Genomic DNA, 10363 nt, shown 5'->3' on the forward strand with positions numbered 1-10363 from the left:
CATCAGCAGGGAGGAAGAAGAGCAAAGGGTGAGCACTTCATCTGAGGAAGAAACAGGTTGGGAGACCATAGCAGTGGGGAAACTAAAGGTATGGAAGCCTCAGGAGGAAAGTGAGTGTAGGAGGATGGAGCCACAGATGATTAAAAATAACAGTGTGGTGCAGATAATGTGGCGCTCCACTGGCATTTTAAACCTGCTGCCTTTGAAAACCCTTCTGTGTTTTGAAAAGGGAGCCTTACATTTCATTGTTCTCATTGCTACTGACCAGCCAGGACTGCTGACATTTTGGGGCTGTCATGTTGTCAGCAACCCCCATTTTCTTCACTGCTGTGAAGTGGTTGCAACCGACTCTTCAGCAGAGCGCTCTTTGCACCCCTGCCTGACGTAAATATTGATGTATCCGTAATTATGCTTTGATTTCTCTGGAAGGGAGATGGCCTTTTTTAGCTTGCATCGGTATAGTGACTAGCACACTAAGTCCGTGCTATAATGATGCTATCACAAATTAGAGCTAAATTAAAACACCATTCACAGGCAATTTGTACAACGTGAAATCTGGGCATGAGCTAACCTGGCCTGAAAGCCATATATTTTTTTCAATGTTTCTGGAGAACTGCAAGCTTTTCAACCCTGTGGCTGTTCAGAGTAATGTGTTAATCTCTGTACAAGTATCACATGTTGGATGGGACCAAGTGGTAGCAAACCTGCTGGGGCTTGGAACCTCCTGGCACTTGTAATGGGTGTGAAAGAAAGAAGGAAGGAACAATAAAGAAAAGAATAAAGGGAAGAGAAGTGCAAAGTGAAGGACCTTTGTGCATTTTGATAACAATTCTTCAGTAGCACAGCAACATAGAACAGAAGGACATTGTCTGGTTAATGTAGAGCAGCTAACTTGCTATTGCAAGAGCCGTGTTCTGTTTTGTTTTGTTTTTTTAAATCAGGTTTTGTCTTTGAGCTATGGAAGGTACAGGTTTTTTCATCTTTCTGCCCTCCTCTTTTGCCCTTATCCTCCCACTTTCAAGTAAGGATGTAAGTGAAGCTCCTTCTTCTCATCTCCAGCATAAATTTATCCATGAACGTCTTAAAACAGTTTACTGTCTGTTCTTGTGCCAGAGTTTACTTTTACCTTCAGTAACTCTTGTGTCCTTAGTGCTCACCCCTGTCTATTTCTGGAGAGCAGCCAGCTCCCCTCTTTGGTGGGGCTTTGCTGTGCTGCCCCAGCCATGCATTTTCTCTTCTTCCATCTAACTGGTTCTCCATTTTCCTGCTTTGTACAGAAGATGACCTCTAATGCTCAGAGGACTCTCCGCCTGTGGTAATGTGATCTAGTGGCTGCAGCGGAGAAAGGTGTCAGCAGTCCTGGATCGTATTCCCAATCAGGTTATTGGATGATGTGAGATCTAGGGAAGGACATTTATCTTCGTTTCCCTGCAGGCTCCAGTAATAGTCACGCATCTCCAGTTTACAGTAAAATTGCTATTACCGTGCCAAATTAATTATTAATACACACATTACAATGTTTTCAGTATCCTGTAGCAATGGAATCTGACTCTGTGCCACTCCCTACCCTTTAGCTTGTGGTGTGGCATGCATTCCTTTTGGATGTACCTGTGTGGTACCCACAGCTCCTGCATTTATGCTCCATGTTCACAGGCACCCATGCTTTACAGTCATGATAAAGCAGCTTTCACATATTCCTGACTTATTCATTAATTGTATGCTTTCCACTAATTTTTTTTTAATTGTTTTTAGGACTTGCTGAAATGTGAGTAATGTAACTGGGAAACAATGATTGAAGTTAGAGACTCTCATTTAGAAGGAATGTCGGTCATGATTGATTACAGCTGCACACATCATGCCCTCGCCTGGCTCTGTCTCCCCATGTAGGGGGAAAGTCGGTGGTACTGCCCAGGTCTGTTGAGCATACGTGCATTAGACCCATGTACGTCGCATGAAGGTTGTTAAAAAGTTTTGCTGGGCTTATTTCACCCATGCCACTGAGGATATGTGGTAATACTTGGGTTGTGAGGTACCCATCACATCACTCTTAAAAGCCTTAATGACCTTGGTCTGATTTTCAGTCTAATTTGGGAACGTAGCTTTCCACTTCGGCATGGTTTTATATCCATACATATTATTCCCAGTCAACGTGGTATGGCCAGAGTAAATATTTGGGAGTACGATCCCTGCTTTTGTTTCTTTCTGCTACACAAATTATCTGTAGCACTGGAAAAGGTCACAGAAACCTACTGAAACCTGGTGATGGGACATGTGGGAGGAAGAGGTGCCACACGTGTCTGCGTTGGTTCCCACGTAACTCCCGCCTTATCTCAGAAGCAGCTCTCATCTCCTGGGGCTGCTTCGCCCTCTCCCACCCACTCTCCCCTTATGGCCTGCAGGTGTTGGGCTGTAGCTTCTCTCATATTTTTGGCCGTGGCTGAATTAGCACATTTTTAATGGATGCCTTTTTCAGCACCGATGAAAATAGTCTAGAATTTTGATAATTCTCTGTTACTCCATAAAATCCATAAAAATAGTTTGCTTAAATGCCATAGCAGTTCTTCAGGCTTATTATCATTACTAGTTTAGAGACCGTGGCTCCATTGTAGAAGGAGTTATTTAGATATAGCATACTTGGTGAATTTATGGTCTTCCGCTTTTCCAGAGAAATTGAAATGATGAGGTCAAAGATCAAGTGATTTTCATTTTTTATATGGCCCAGAGCAATTTATTTTGAATCTGCACTTTTTATTTTCAATAGCATACAGTGTCATGGAATAAGTAAAGCACCTTTCTGATGTGTAACGGGTCATTAGTATTAAAGACCCCAGACAACTATGATTTTTGTTCTCACACCCATCTCCAATAGTCTGTACCTTGTGAATCACCAAGAAGATACGTAGAGCTTGTGATGCTGCCAGGTAGCTGAGCTGCTGTGATGTCTTGCTTCTCCTGCCCAGCGGAATTGCTCTGGATCAGTTGGAGATCATCTGCCTGTATGTGGTTAGCAGGCTCTGACCTCTCCCTGCCTTCAGAGCAACTTTGCTGAGTTAGTCTAAGGACAGGAGCTGAACCCTGCACCAAGACACAGAGTTGGTGCCGACAGGTTGACCCACGGTCGGTCCAGTTGAGTTGCAGTGGAATATGAAGGGAACAGAAGCTTGTTGCTTGAGGAAAGGATTCATGGCAGAAGCAGCAAATCCTGATGACTGAGAAACTTTGAGAGGAAGCTTTGTGCTGAAGTTTATGTTGCGTTAAGGTTTTGACTTATTGATAAAACCCCAGGAAGGGAGTGAGCCTGGCTGTGTTCTCTGTTGGACTGTGTCAGCACTGAGGGCTTTCTGAAGGTGGCTGCAGTAATACAGGTTGCTCTTAAACCCTGGCACTTTGTGGGAAAGCTGACTGGAATGCAATTGTAGCAGATACTGATACTGGGTGTACTGTCGTAAACATTTAACGGGTATTGATCTATAGAAAATGTCATTTTACCTTTTAGCATTTATTAGATCCTGTTGGTCAAGCGTGTAGATCAGAGATATTCCAAAGCAGGTAGATAATGAGTGCTCTTATAAAGAGCAGATAAAAGTAATGCTAGAGCTTTTTTAAGTACTCCTTTATTCACAGTAACAAAACCTTGGTAAAATGTGGAGTCTGATTTTTATAAAGTACTGAACATTCTGGATTCCAGTGGAAATCAATGTCGGCTGTTGGTGCTAAGCATCTCTAAACATCGTATTTGTGGTTTCAGACCCAGGTTAAACCCCCATTGACTTCAGGCACTCCTTTAATCAGAGTAAGGACAGCAGTATTTAGCCTGCTGACAGTCATTCTTGCAGCACTCTGTCTCTCTGTTTTGCTTGACTCATGGGTAAGATTTTCTTTTCTTTAAAAAGTCAATGTATCTTCTCTGCAGAGAGCTCTGATCTAGGGTCCTGCTCCTTACTTTGTACGTAAGCATCTCCAATTGATGCCCCACAACCCTGAGAAGTACTTGCAGCTTGGGTAGAAATAGCACAAGAAATTACAGCTGTTGCTGGTGATGAAAAATGTGTTTTCTAAAATCATAAATGGAAGTGCTGGAAAAGAAAAGACAAAGACTACTGTAGGGAGTATCCTGTACTGAATTCCCAGGCAATGTGTTAACACAAGCAATGTATAAGGATCAGTCAAAGAGCTAGGATGCCAGTGTATCTCGGTGCTCTCTTCTGCTTGTATTTCTTCTAAAGAAATCTAAAGATCACTTTGAACATAGTGTATCTGTGTCAGGAAGTGCATTTGTAGCACTTATTTCTATGTTAAAGAGGAGGGGCCATCTTCAGTTTTAACGTGTTTTCATGGTCTGATATGCAAGCATGAATCTCTTGACTAGAAGAATTGCATTTGTGTATCCAAGATTAAAAGTTAGCCATTTAAATGATAACTTTACAGGAGCAATCATATCAAATGCAGCAGAGCATGTGGGATTAGGTATGAGGCCTTATTATTGATACTGGATTACCTGGGAAGAGACCTGGGATCACAAAACTGATCTCTGTGTCCCTCCACCACCAGAAGAAATTGTGCATTTCACACTAGTTTACCTTTTTCTAGGAAATTCTCCTCCTCGTTACTTCAAAGCAAATATTACCTCATCATCACATGCTAGACAACATACCAAGAGAAAAATTCTTTCCAGTCCAAAATATGACTATCAGTTTTTGCACATGAGGCAGCATCACCGATGTCTCATGGTGACTCATCATGCTTCTGATCTGCTTTACTACCTAAGGCAGAGCTTGCTGCCAAATAACCATAAAATATCTGCTTGTTTTCTCAGCTATTACTATTTAATGGCACCTGTTGTATGAGCAAATGCTTGTTTAATAACTTCCAGGTAGATGACCAAACATTATAAAAGGGAGGGGACTTGCAGTTTGCAGAAATACGCTGTTCCAACAACAGTCATTTGCTGACATGTGGTAATTTGTAAACTGTATTTACCAGATCTGCTGTCTGTGCTCTTAGAAGCATTTTAGAGCAGATTAAGCCATTAGAAAGCCTTTTCCTGTTGGTGGAAACATTCCCTATTTGTTGCCCTTCTTTGTGTTTCAGAGAGAGCAAAGCAAAAAAGCAGCAGCAAATTTTACATTTCTTGACATGTAGGTTTAAAGCCAAGTTTTCTTTATTTTATACAGCAAGAGAAACTAAGGAAAGGGACAATAATTGGACAGACCTAACAGGACATTCCTATTTAAGGGGCAGAATAAACAGCAAGTGCTTGTTCTAGAAATGTAGCTTTTATGGTTGATGAGGAAATTACAGCAAGGGAGCAGCCCGGTGGGCATGGGGTTTTAGAGTGGATGCCACAGAGCTCATCGCAGCAAGGACAGCTTTTAATAGGAAAAAGAAGGAAAAAATCCAAGTGCCGTTTCCACCCCTGCATGAGGAGAGGTCCAAAAGGCCAGCTAATAGTCCACCCGTGGTCACACCTGCACACCGCTGGCACCAACTTGGCACTGGTCCTACAGACTCAGCAGCAAGGACAAAAATGAACAAAAATGCTGCAGGAGCTTCCCTGCCTGTCTCTCCATCAATATATCAGGCCTGGGGAAAACAGAGACAGCATCAGGCTTCACATGGGATTTCTCAGCAGGACTCTTCTCCCATCACAGATCTGAGAGACTGCACTGATTTGTACCTTTGGATATGTTTTCAGTTCATTTTCCTTTTAATGATGCTGAAGAAAGGCATGTCAACACAAAGGAAGATATAACTGTCACTCCGCACTGCTCTGGTTCCTAGCAGCAGGCAGGCTGCTGCTTGGAGCTGGCTAGAAAAAATACTGTGGTTGGTTTGTTGGTGGTTTTCTGAGGAAGGAGAAAAATGCCAGCACTGATAACTGATTGACGCAGAGCATACAAAGCAGTAAAGAAAAAAATGTGTCCTCAAAAACCTGAAACATTCCAAATGTTGCTGTGGTGCTTCAGAGTGCCTCCTCTTGCATGGCCATACCTTGTGTCCCAAGGACCTCAGTGGCTAGGACCTGGAGATGAGCACCATCACCCCTCTTGAGGGGTCCTTGTGGGAGTCTCAAGCTGCAGTATCCCATGGGAAATGTCCATCAGGGGAACACAGCTCATAAAGCATGTTCTAGGCAAGAGGTACCCAGCTTGTCTCCAAGAGTCACAGAATGACTGAGGCTGCCATCTGGTCTATAACATCTAGTCCAGCCCAAGCTCAGAGCAGAGTCAGCTGCTGCAGGTTGTTCAGAGCCATGTCCAGTTGGATTTTGAGTATCTCCAAGGATGGAGAACCTGCAACCTCTCTGAGCAACCTGTGCCAGTGCTTGGTCACCCTCACAGTAGAGAAGTCAGTCATGATGGCAACACTTCCAAACACAAAAACTAATAATTATTAACCTCTTCAGGTTTCCTCTTTTTTTTTTTTTTTTTTTTTTTTAGGAAAAAGAAAGAAATGCAACTATTTTCATAAAAAGAAACCATTTTTTTAAAGGTCATCTAGATCTAGTTTTCCCTCCACAAACTCTTCACACGGACACTTTGGGAATAATCCCACTACATCTGTCTTCGTACCAGAGCAGCACCTGCCTGTGGATTGTGTTGCACTGTTGACAGAAGAGTTGGTGATATTGTTGGCCATTATTAACATTATTTATTTAGCACCTGGCAAATGGAGTCAGGCTCTTTGTGCTAGGCACTGCCCAAACAAGCTGGAAGGAAGACAACCTGTTCCCAAAGAAGGTGTTATTTACCTCTTGAGGCTGCAAAGAAGTGGGTGGAGGGAAGCAAGGACACCAAAGCTTTTGTGCTTATTTCTGAACTTTAGCATCATTGCTTCCCTCATCGTGGCTGTACATGGGAGAACCGAGATCCTGGCAGCACTACCCGAAGGCATTAGCCAGTCAAAGGGATGGAGATGTCCTGTATGTGTGACCTTTTCTGGAGACATATGAAATCACTCTGGTGCCTGTTGGGCACTGTATTCAATTTAAAAGCTGCAGTACAAGTGCACTTAACAATTAATATATATTTTAGAAGGACGTACTTTTTAAAAAGCCTGAGAAATAGTCATTTACAATTTTCAGTTGTGGTGTTTTTCAGTCAGGAAATTAGCTCAAGAGAAAAAGAAGCAAGGGCACATTTATTTCTTCTCTTGGAAGAATACCTTTCCATTGAAAAGACATATTTTCAAGTCTGCAAATAAGAGCGGTAGGGGATTTCTTTTCCCAATATTGCTTCTCAAGTAGAGAAAGAAAGGAAGAAAAAACGTGGTTTCACCAGAGGAAGAAAATGTGGTGTTTAAGGGGGCATGTGTCAGAGTTTTGAAGGATGTCCAGGACTTTCGAGGCAGTCCCGCACTTGCCCTTCCAAATGCCTCCGCTGAGAAGAACGCCCGGGGAAATTAAGAAAGTGCATGAGGTGGCAGAGTCAACATATAGCACATGAAAATCATGTCTTTGCAGATTTTAAAGGAAAGGTAAGAAATTCATCTAGGAGGGCACGCCTAGGGTAACCCTTCCTCAAAGCAAAGTGTGGAGCTCTGGAGGCTCCTTCCAGCTGCACATTTCTGGCATTTCTGTGACAATGTTTACTCGTGTGCACTGAGCGTTTTGCCATGCCAATTCTCGGAGTCCCCTTTGGTCAGAACCATCCCATGTGTCTTTGGGCATGGTCTTTGTCCATGGTTTTCCACCTGGCTCAGCTCACTTGGCCATGAAGCTTTGCCAGGGGGTCAGTTCATCTGGAGGAGAACTACTCTTGCAATGTGCCCATCTCTTTCCTCTTTCTATGAAACTGCTTTTCCTTTAACTTCAAAGAGTGAGCAAAATATGGTAGTTTATGATTGACAGGTGGTATAACCACATATGTTACAACTACAGGTTTCCTGAAACTAGGAAAATATATTAATGTTCATAAACCAAAGCCAACTAGAAGAAAGCATCAACAGCTTTCTATTTGGTTATCTTTTCTTTACTTTTTCTTCCTATCCTCCATACCTGATACTAGGTTGCTAGTTATTCCAGGGATTTGAGAGGGATTTATATGTATTTATCCAGTTTTGGTGGTTTTTTTTTAATATTTGTATGCTTTAGTCATGAGCAGTTTGAGATTCTGGTGCAGCAAGGAGTTGGTGGTGTGCTTGCAGCCTGTTACATGAAGTTTTCCTGTATGCTGGCCACCTAGTTAGACAATATTCCGTTTCAGAGTGACAAAATAGTTCTTTTTTGCAAGATGAAGCAAAGGAAACTTGAACAGGTATCTCAGGCCTCACAAAGGCAAAACTCCTATTAACGGAAAGGAAGAAACTGCTTTGCTTGAGCAAAAACTCAGTGCTAAGGACACCGGTGCCAACATCCACTTCTAGCCAGGCGGGCATTTTGGAGGGCTGTGGTGGAAACATTGCATCCGCGCTCCCTAGCATCCCGAGCAGTGCCAGCCTGCCCTTGCAGCTGGGAGTACCCCACCTTGAAAGGCTCAGCATTGCCCTTTGCCCAACCTCTGCCAGACCATGCAGGTGCCAGAGCGCAACATCAGTCCCTTGTAGGGTAAAGCAGCCAGCAGCAGCCCTGGTGCTTGCTGCAGGCAGAAGGCAGCATCTCACATACTGAGGATTTGGAGCCACGGAGGTTTCTCGCATGGTTTGGTAGCAGGAGCTGGTATCCACCAAGACATGGTCACGTAAATCCAGCCTCAGCATCAAAGTCGTCTGCTCCCACAGGGAGCAACCAGGAGCTTCTTATAGACTTGGTTGCAACACAGCTGTCGTGTCTGGCTTTGACTGCAGATGTGGGCAACACTGGAGATACGAGGCCGGGATGGAGGGTGGCATCTCATTCCTTCCCAAGGAAGAGAGGCAGGGTTGAGCGTGCAGCCGTTGCTTTGGCACAGGCACCATTTAGGTCCCTCTCTGATGCTCTGTGCGTGCAGGCCATATGTTACATCCCAGCTTTCTCTCTCCTGTTTACTTCTATCCATTTTCCCATGTGCCATCAGCCCTGAAGCTCTTCTTTCTCTTAGTCTTTCTTGGCCAGCAGACTGTAATTCCTAGGTCATCACCTAGGAGGTGCAGAGCAGTAAAAGCCCAAGCCCTGGGGTGATGCTGGAAGCTGATCCTCCAGCAAAGCCTGGAGAAGCCTTGCCTTTCAAGGGATCAGTCAAAGTGTCCTCTGAAACACAAAACCGTTTACCAGGTTACGACACAGTTATTCCCTTGACCCATGTAGTAAAGCACATGTACATTTGTAGTGTAGGGGAGGCAGCCAGTTTTATGACAGGTTTACATACTGTCTTTTTGTTACTGCACTCTGGATGACAGCAGTCAGCTTCAGGTCAGGGCTCTGCAGGTTATGACCTAATGAAGAAAAACTTGGAAGGAGGATCAGGCATCTTTGATGTAAACCGGCCAGCAGAAGCTCGCTTTCTCAAAAGCAGAAAGCACCAAATGGCAGGAAACAATTTCAGTCCATGTAGCTTCTCTCCATCAACACATAGCTCAAAAGCACTTTGATTTTTTTCCTCCTATCCACACTCCTGTTTCTCTGCTAGGTGATTCCTGCTACCTCCTCTGAGCTTTTCTACTCTGGTATTTTTGCTAGCTAACGTGAATGAGAGATTCCCTATAGCTCAGCTAGCTAGCTTAAAACTATATGATTTTTATATTCCACTGGAATACATGGTGTAAAACAATAGCCACAGAAACACAAGCACCCTCAAAATAAACATTTACCTACATGCAAAGAAAAAAATGTCTATTGGAGATTGTAGTAACCATATAAAATAATTTTGACTAGCCTGTCCTGGTTTCAGCTGGGATAGAGTTAATTGTCCTCCTAATAGGTGGTACGGTGCTATGTTTTGAGTTCGGTATGAGAAGAATGTTGATAACGCTGATGTTTTCAGTTGTTGCTAAGTAGTGTTTAGTCTAAAGTCAAGAATTTTTCAGCTTCTCAAGCCCAGCCAGCGAGAAAGCTGGAGGGGCACAAGAACTTGGCACAGGACACAGCCAGGGCAGCTGACCCAAACTGGCCAACGGGGTATTCCATATCATGTGACATCATGCCCAGTTTATAAACTGGGGGAGTGGGGGTGGGGGAATCGCTGCTCAGGTACTAACTGAGTGTCGGTCGGCGGGTGGTGAGCAATTGCCCTGCGCATCATTTGTACATTCCAATCCTTTTATCATTACTGTTGTCATTTTATTAGTGTTATCATTATCATTATTAGTTTCTTCTTTTCTGTTCTATTAAACCGTTCTTATCTCAACCCACGAGTTTTACTTCTTTTCCCAATTTTCTCCCCCATCCCACTGGGGGGGGGGGGGGGGGGGGGGGGGCGCGCCCGCGGGGGGTTTGGTTGGGGGGGGG

The sequence above is a fragment of the Haliaeetus leucocephalus genome, unplaced genomic scaffold (assembly GCF_000737465.1).
Source record: "Haliaeetus leucocephalus isolate CR32 unplaced genomic scaffold, Haliaeetus_leucocephalus-4.0 Scaffold751, whole genome shotgun sequence".
In the NCBI taxonomy this organism is placed as follows: Eukaryota; Metazoa; Chordata; class Aves; order Accipitriformes; family Accipitridae; genus Haliaeetus; species Haliaeetus leucocephalus.